This window comes from Bos grunniens, chromosome 23 (assembly GCF_055505025.1).
Source record: "Bos grunniens cultivar Pamir isolate PY7600 chromosome 23, Bosgru_T2T1.0, whole genome shotgun sequence".
NCBI lineage: Eukaryota > Metazoa > Chordata > Mammalia > Artiodactyla > Bovidae > Bos > Bos grunniens.
The window spans coordinates 9,349,730-9,356,386 of record NC_141187.1 but is presented as its reverse complement, the minus strand read 5'-3'; the positions used below and the strand labels follow the sequence as shown (position 1 = coordinate 9,356,386).

Here is a 6,657-nt window from a genome sequence, read left to right as displayed (position 1 = left end):
GAGGGCCTGGGGCTCAGACAGAGATGTTGCTGGAGATGTTGCTGGAACGCAGGCAGGGGGCTGCCTGAGATGACCTCTGGAACTTAGGTGCTGTCTTGCCTCTGTGGCCCCTTCCAGGTTTCAGCTGAGACTTGGGGGAGAGAGGGTATGAGAGAGGCTGTGTGGAGCTGCCTGCAGTCCCAGGACCCCGAATGGAACCTCAGGGCTCTCGTTCAGTTGTTTTATTTGGCTCAGAGAATGCACACGATGTCCCCACAGTCACATGGCTGGAGCAGAACCCAGAACTCCGGACTTTTGGCTGAGTGACCTTTGCATATATCAGACCCAAGGGCCTGGGTCGGTGGACAGCACCCCTTCACTGTCCTCAGAGGCCTTTGGTGACAAGAATGGTGTCCTCTGGGGGCTGCTGGCAGGCAGGGCCTCACGAGCCTTGCCTGCCTCACTGGGCAGCCTCCGCCTGGGCCTGCTGTGGAGTGAGGGGGCATGGGGGCTGCCTGACAGCGGCCCGGTGACTCTGAAGGTGGCGGAGGCGCTCCAGGGAGAAAGTGGGAGGCAGCAGAAAAGGGAACCCAACCCCTCAAAGCTAATGTAAAGACACATGATTCCATCGAATCCCAGTTATTCTCTGCCAGCCTCCAGCTCCCAACCATGTACAGGCACATAGACCCACTTCACACACTGCACCTATCACACAGCACACACCACATACACCCACACACCACGTGCACACTCCAGAGCACACAAAACTCCATTCCCTGGCTTTTGGTTAGCACGTACATGCTGCTGCCGGTGCCCAAGCCGTGTCTCTGGTCCAGCCTCCCTCCAAGCTCCGGACTCCTACCTCTGTGACACCACACCTCCCGGTATTTGCACCCTGGGTAACCCCTTGCCCTTGAACTTGGGCTGGCCCCAGCCACATGGCAGAAGTGACGCCATATGGCTTTCAAGGCTGGAGCATGAGAAGACTCACGTCTCCTGCCTAGTATCCTGGGGTGCTCACTCCTGGGACACTCCTTGGAATCCCGCCTCCATGCTGGGAGAGGCCCCAGCGGCAGCCTCAATTCAGCTCCCAGCCCTCACCCCCTGCCCGCTGTATGAGGTAGGCACTTTGGACGCCCAGCCCTATCGCAATTTCAGAGGACTACTTGCCCCAGCCACCATCTGACCGCAGCCCCCTGGGGGATCCTAAGTTGGCAATGCCTGGTAAGCCCAGAAAAACTGTGGGGGGTCAACTGAAGTTTGAAGCTACTAAGATTTGGATGATTGGCCATAGATCATCAAACACAGGATAAGCCCAAGAGAGACTTAAGTCAGACTTTGGTGGACTTTGGGGGAATCCTGGCCATGCCACTTCCGTGGGTTGTCTTGTGGGGTCACCGTCAAGGGTAAAGTGGGGCTTCTCCTGAAAGGAATCAATAATTGCTCATCCTGGGCACAAATGGATTTGGGCAGAGGAAAGGAAGACATAGGCTAAGTTTTAGACCTGGGATGTTACGGGTAGATTCAGCTGCAGATAACAGAAAATCCTCAAATAGCAGTTGCTCACACTGTAGGTTGTTTCTCTCTTATTTGCATGATGATCAGAGGTAGACGGTTGAGGCTGATTTGGCACTCTAGAATCAGTGGCCCAGGCCCCTGGGTGCTGCTTTGCAAATTTGGGGGATATCTTTCTTATTGTATTCTGTATTCTATTTACCATAGTATACAACATAAAGGATGCTCCTTGAAGTTGGCCAATGTAGATAGCCCCAAACTTTCTTCTTTCTTGTTGTTAACTGTGTGTGATTTCCAGTCCCAAGTTCTCCACAATATCATGATCCAAAGTTGCTGCTGGAGTGCCAGACATTGCAGCTGCATTCCAACTGTCGGGAGGGAAGAATGATGGCAGTCACACCTTTTTCACTATAGACACTTGGAAATGATACTACCCACTTATACCCCATTAGCAAGACTTGGTCATATGACCGCATCCAACAGCAAGTAAGGTTGGGAAGTATTGTGGATGGGCACATACCCTGCTGCACATCCCAGCTGTCAGTCCTCTCCCAGCTCAAACTAGACAGCTGGAGACATGCTGGACTCCTCCATCTCATCCCCAGCCACCCTAATCCCGTCACCAAGGCATTCCTCCACCCACTTAGCATTCTCTACCTCTGCCTCCATCAGCCTCTTGTAATCTCATCTGGCAGTCACCTCTGAATGACTCGTCCCCTCCTGTCTTCCCCTTCTCTGCATTGCCACCAGAGCCTCCCACCCTGGCCAGCTTTGGAGTCCTCCAGCTGTTTCTCACTGCCTCCTAGGTAGATAAGAGTTGCAGCCGCCTCCCTCACTTCAGCTGCACTGAACTGTTGGGAAGATTCCCCCCCTCCCCCCGCCCCGCTACACACCTGCTGCACATCTGGCCCCTTCCAGCAGGTTCTTGACACATGTTATTGCTAGTGCTCAGAACCTCCTGTGACAGGGTGAAGCTTCAGCAGAGGAGCCTGAGGCTCGAGGAGGCTAGGACACATGCCCAACATCCCAGAGGCTGAGCTGGATTTGAACCAAAGTTGGCCTTGCTCCAAAGTTGGCACCATCTCCTCCAGCTGTGCCCTAAGTGGCCGACCTCCGGCGTGTCACACACAGTCCTATTCTCTTGTGTTCACCACACACTCAGCATATACACCATCCTACCCTTGGGGCCTTGTTCTAAGACAGATGCATTTTCATATTCTCAAAGGGAGCTTAACAAAGAATCTTACCCGCTTCCCGGAGGGAACCAGCTGCTCTGTCCAGGTAAGTTTTTACATCCCTTGCCTTCACATGTGCTGCCGGGCCCTGTCTGCACCGCAGCTGTATGCTCCCTCCTTCTTGCAAGGCCAGCTCCGTCTCATCTGTGAGGTCTCAGCTTCAATGTCACTTCCCTACAGACTGTAAAATGGTGAGATTTTGGAAAACAGTGTGGCAGTTTTTTAGAAGGTTACATGTGCCACGTGGCCCAGCAGTTCCACTCCTAGGAAGCTACCCGAGAAACGGAAATACACATCCACGTGAAGGCTAGCTGTGAAGTGTTCATAGCTGCTTCATTCATAATAGCCCCCAACTGGAAGCAACCTAAGTATCCATCACCTGTGGAATGAATGGACACAATAGGTCTGTCCATCCCATTGAGTACTATGCACAAAACTACTGCTACATGCTACAACGTGGACCTTCAAAACACGCCAAGTGAAAGAAGCCAGACATATGAGATCATATATTGTGATTCCATTTATATAAAATTTCCAGAAAAGGCAAATCTAAAGGAACAGAAAGTTGATCAGTGGTTAGTCCAGCTAGTGGAATAGGACTAACTGTATATAGGATTAAAGAATCTTATCAGGTGGATGAAAGTGTTTCATAACTGGATTATAGTGATGGTTGCATGACATTGTAAATTTACTAAATATCATTGACTTGCACATTTGAATTTAATATATCTCAGTAAAGCTGTAAAATAAGATATTTTAAAAAGTCACTTCCCCAGAGCAGCCTTCGCTAACACCTGTTCCCCAGTCGTCTTTGCCGTGTCTCATGGCTCATGCTGCATCTCCCTCATGGGCCTGTGTCACGTGGGAACTTTCCGTCTGTGGGGCACTGTGCTTCCTGCAGACTTTCTTCTATAGAAAGGAGCCTGCATAAGGAAGGGCTGAGTCCATTTTGTTTTAAAATATTTGAGATATAATTTATACACCATAAACCTACTCATAGTTTATTGAATTAGTATATTCACAGATAAGTTCAACCATCACCAGTTTTTTAAATTTGGCCATGCGGCATGTGGGGTCTTAGTTCTCTGACTGGGAACTGAACCTATGCCCCTTGTATTGGAAGTGCAGTCTTAACTGCTGGATCACCAGGGAAGTCCCCAACAACAAGTCAATTTTATAACACCTCGTAAAGCCCCATACCCTTCAGTTACCACGTCCTAACCATCACTTTATGGGAAATAGATGGGGAAACAGTGGAAACAGTGTCAGACTTTATTTTTGGGGGATCCAAAATCACTGCAGATGGTGACTGCAGCCATGAAATTAAAAGACCCCTTACTCCTTGGAAGGAAAGTTATGACCAACCTAGACAGCATATTCAAAAGCAGAGACATTACTTTGACAACAAAGGTTCGTCTAGTCAAGGCTATGGTTTTTCCTGTGGTCATGTATGGATGTGAGAGTTGGACTGTGAAGAAAGCTGAGCACCGAAGAATTGATGCTCTTGACTGTGTGGTGTTGGAGAAGACTCTTGAGAGTCCCTTGGACTGCAAGGAGATCCAACCAGTCCATTCTGAAGGAGATCAGCCCTGGGATTTCTTTGGAAGGAATGATGCTAAAGCTGAAACTCCAGTTCTTTGGCCACCTCATGCAAAGAGTTGACTCATTGGAAAAGACTCTGATGCTGGGAGGGATTGAGCGCAGGAGGAGATGATGATGACAGAGGATGAGATGGCTGGAGTGCATCACTGACTCGATGGACGTGAGTCTGGGTGGACTCCAGGAATTGGTGATGGACAGGGAGGCCTGGCATGCTGCGATTCATGGGGTCGCAAAGAGTCGGACACGACTGCGTGACTGAACTGAACTGAACCCTTTACTCAGCCCCCTCCCCTGCAAGTCACTAATCTTTGTCTTTATTATAGATTTCCCTACTCTGGACATGTCATGAGTCACAATATGTGGTATTTTGTGCTTGACTTCCCTCACTTTTTAACATGGTGTTTTTAAGTTTCATCCATGTTGTAGCATGCAACAGTACTTCAGTCCTTCTTATGGCTGAACGTGATTCCATTGTATGGACACTACATTTTGTTTATCCATTCATCGGACATTTTCCCCCTACCTTTTGGCTAGTGTGAATAATGCTGCTATAAATATTCATATGCAAGTTTTTATGTGGATGTATGCTTTCATTTCTCTCATATACCTGGGAGTGGAACTGCTGGGTCACAAGGCGACTATGTTTAGCTCTTTATGCTCGACTGCTTTCCAAAGCGGCTGTACCATTTCACGTTCCCAGAACAAATGTCTGAGGGTTTAGTCTCTCCACATCCTCACCAACACTTGTTATCTGAGTTTTAGATGATAACTCTCCTAGTGGGTGTGACGTGATGTCTTACTGTAGTTTTGATTTGCATTTCCTGATGACTAAGGATGTCAAGTGTCTTTTTTATGTGTTTATTAGCTATTATATATCTTCCTTGGAAAAATTTCTATTCAGATCTTTTATCCATTTTTAAACTGGTTTGTCTCTTTTAATTAATGAGTTATAAGAGTTTAAAAAACATTTTTGCTGTGCCAAGTCTTCGTTGCTGTGCACGGGTTTTGTCTAACTATGGCAAGCAGGGGTTACCCTCTAGTTGCAGTGTGTGGGCTTCTCGTTGCAGTGGCTTCTCTTGTCATGGAGCACCGGCTCAGTTGTTCCAAGGCATTGGGGTCCTTCCGGACCAGCAATTGAACCCACATCCCCTGCATTGGCAGGCAGACTCCTAACCACTGGCCCACCGGGGAAATCCTGTAAGAGTTCTTTTAGATACCAGTCCTCTCTGGAGGCCTGATTTGCAAATACTTTGCCCTGTTTTAGGGCTTGTCTTCTCACCTTCTCGATAGTGTCTTCTGAAGCACACACGTTTTACCCTTGTCATGAAGTCCAATTCATTTTCCCTTTTGTTACTTGTGCTTTTGGTGTCACAGCTAAGAATCCATTGTCAAATCTGACATTATGAAGATCTATTCCCGGTTCCCTTCCAAGAACTTTATAGTTTTAGCTTTTATGTTTAGTTCTTTGTTCCATTTCACGTTACTGACGTTACTTAATGATGTTGGGTGAGGGCCCAGCTTTGTACTTTGCATATGGCTCTCCAGTTATCCCATCACTGCTTGTTGAAAATACTATTCTTTCCCCCCATTGAATGGTCCTTTTACCCTTGTTGAAACCACTTGACCAGGGACACGATTTTACTTCTGGACTCTCAATTCTTTTCCATTGATCATATGTGTATCCTTAAGTCACACTGTTTCAGAGTTTGTTGCTTTTCTTCACTACATTGCCTGCAGTATGGTGGATCAAATATCTGTGGGATGTTCAAAGCCCAGCAATCAAATACCACCAGGAACACACCTGTAACAAAACATTTAGGCTTAGTTTGCTGCAGCAAAGGAGAACATACCTACCAAAGATTCCCCAGAGTGTCTGGAGGGAAGAGTTCTGAGAGGGGCGTCTTAGAGGTTGGTGCTGAGTGATTTGGAGGAGAAGTTGGGGAAGCAGAGGCTAATCTGGGGCTGGCACTGCCTAGAAGGGAGGCTATTCATGCTGGGGTCTTAGTTTTTATCTGGGAGGTGGGAGAGTTAAAATAGGGAGTACAGCTGTCCCTCTAAGAGCCTGGCCCCGTGGCCTTGTCTGGGTGCTCCCTGATCATGGTCTTGGTTCCTTTGGAAACTTCTTGACTGATGGTCAGTAGGGCTGTTTTTGACTTTCCGGAAGTTAACAAATGGTCCCTGCTAAGGAAGAACTAGATAGCAGGCCAAGACGGACCCTGCCTATCCTATGACGCCCACTCTGATGTTTGCTTTAGGGGCCAACCCAGGAATAAGGTGCATGTGGGGATAGCAGGAGGTACCCTCAGTGTATGATGGCCAGAGCCTG

The 6,657-nt window shown here is 48.1% G+C and overlaps 1 long non-coding RNA gene across 2 annotated transcripts in view; it reads right to left on the bottom strand.

The window, feature by feature from the left end:
• Positions 1–206: 206 nt before the first annotated feature.
• Positions 207–6,657, bottom strand: part of LOC147346604 (uncharacterized) — a 61,900-nt gene continuing 55,449 nt past the window's right edge. For both annotated transcript variants that reach the window (XR_015153018.1, XR_015153017.1), the window contains one exon: positions 207–6,132. This is a non-coding gene — a long non-coding RNA (uncharacterized LOC147346604). The remainder of the gene's footprint in view (positions 6,133–6,657) is intronic.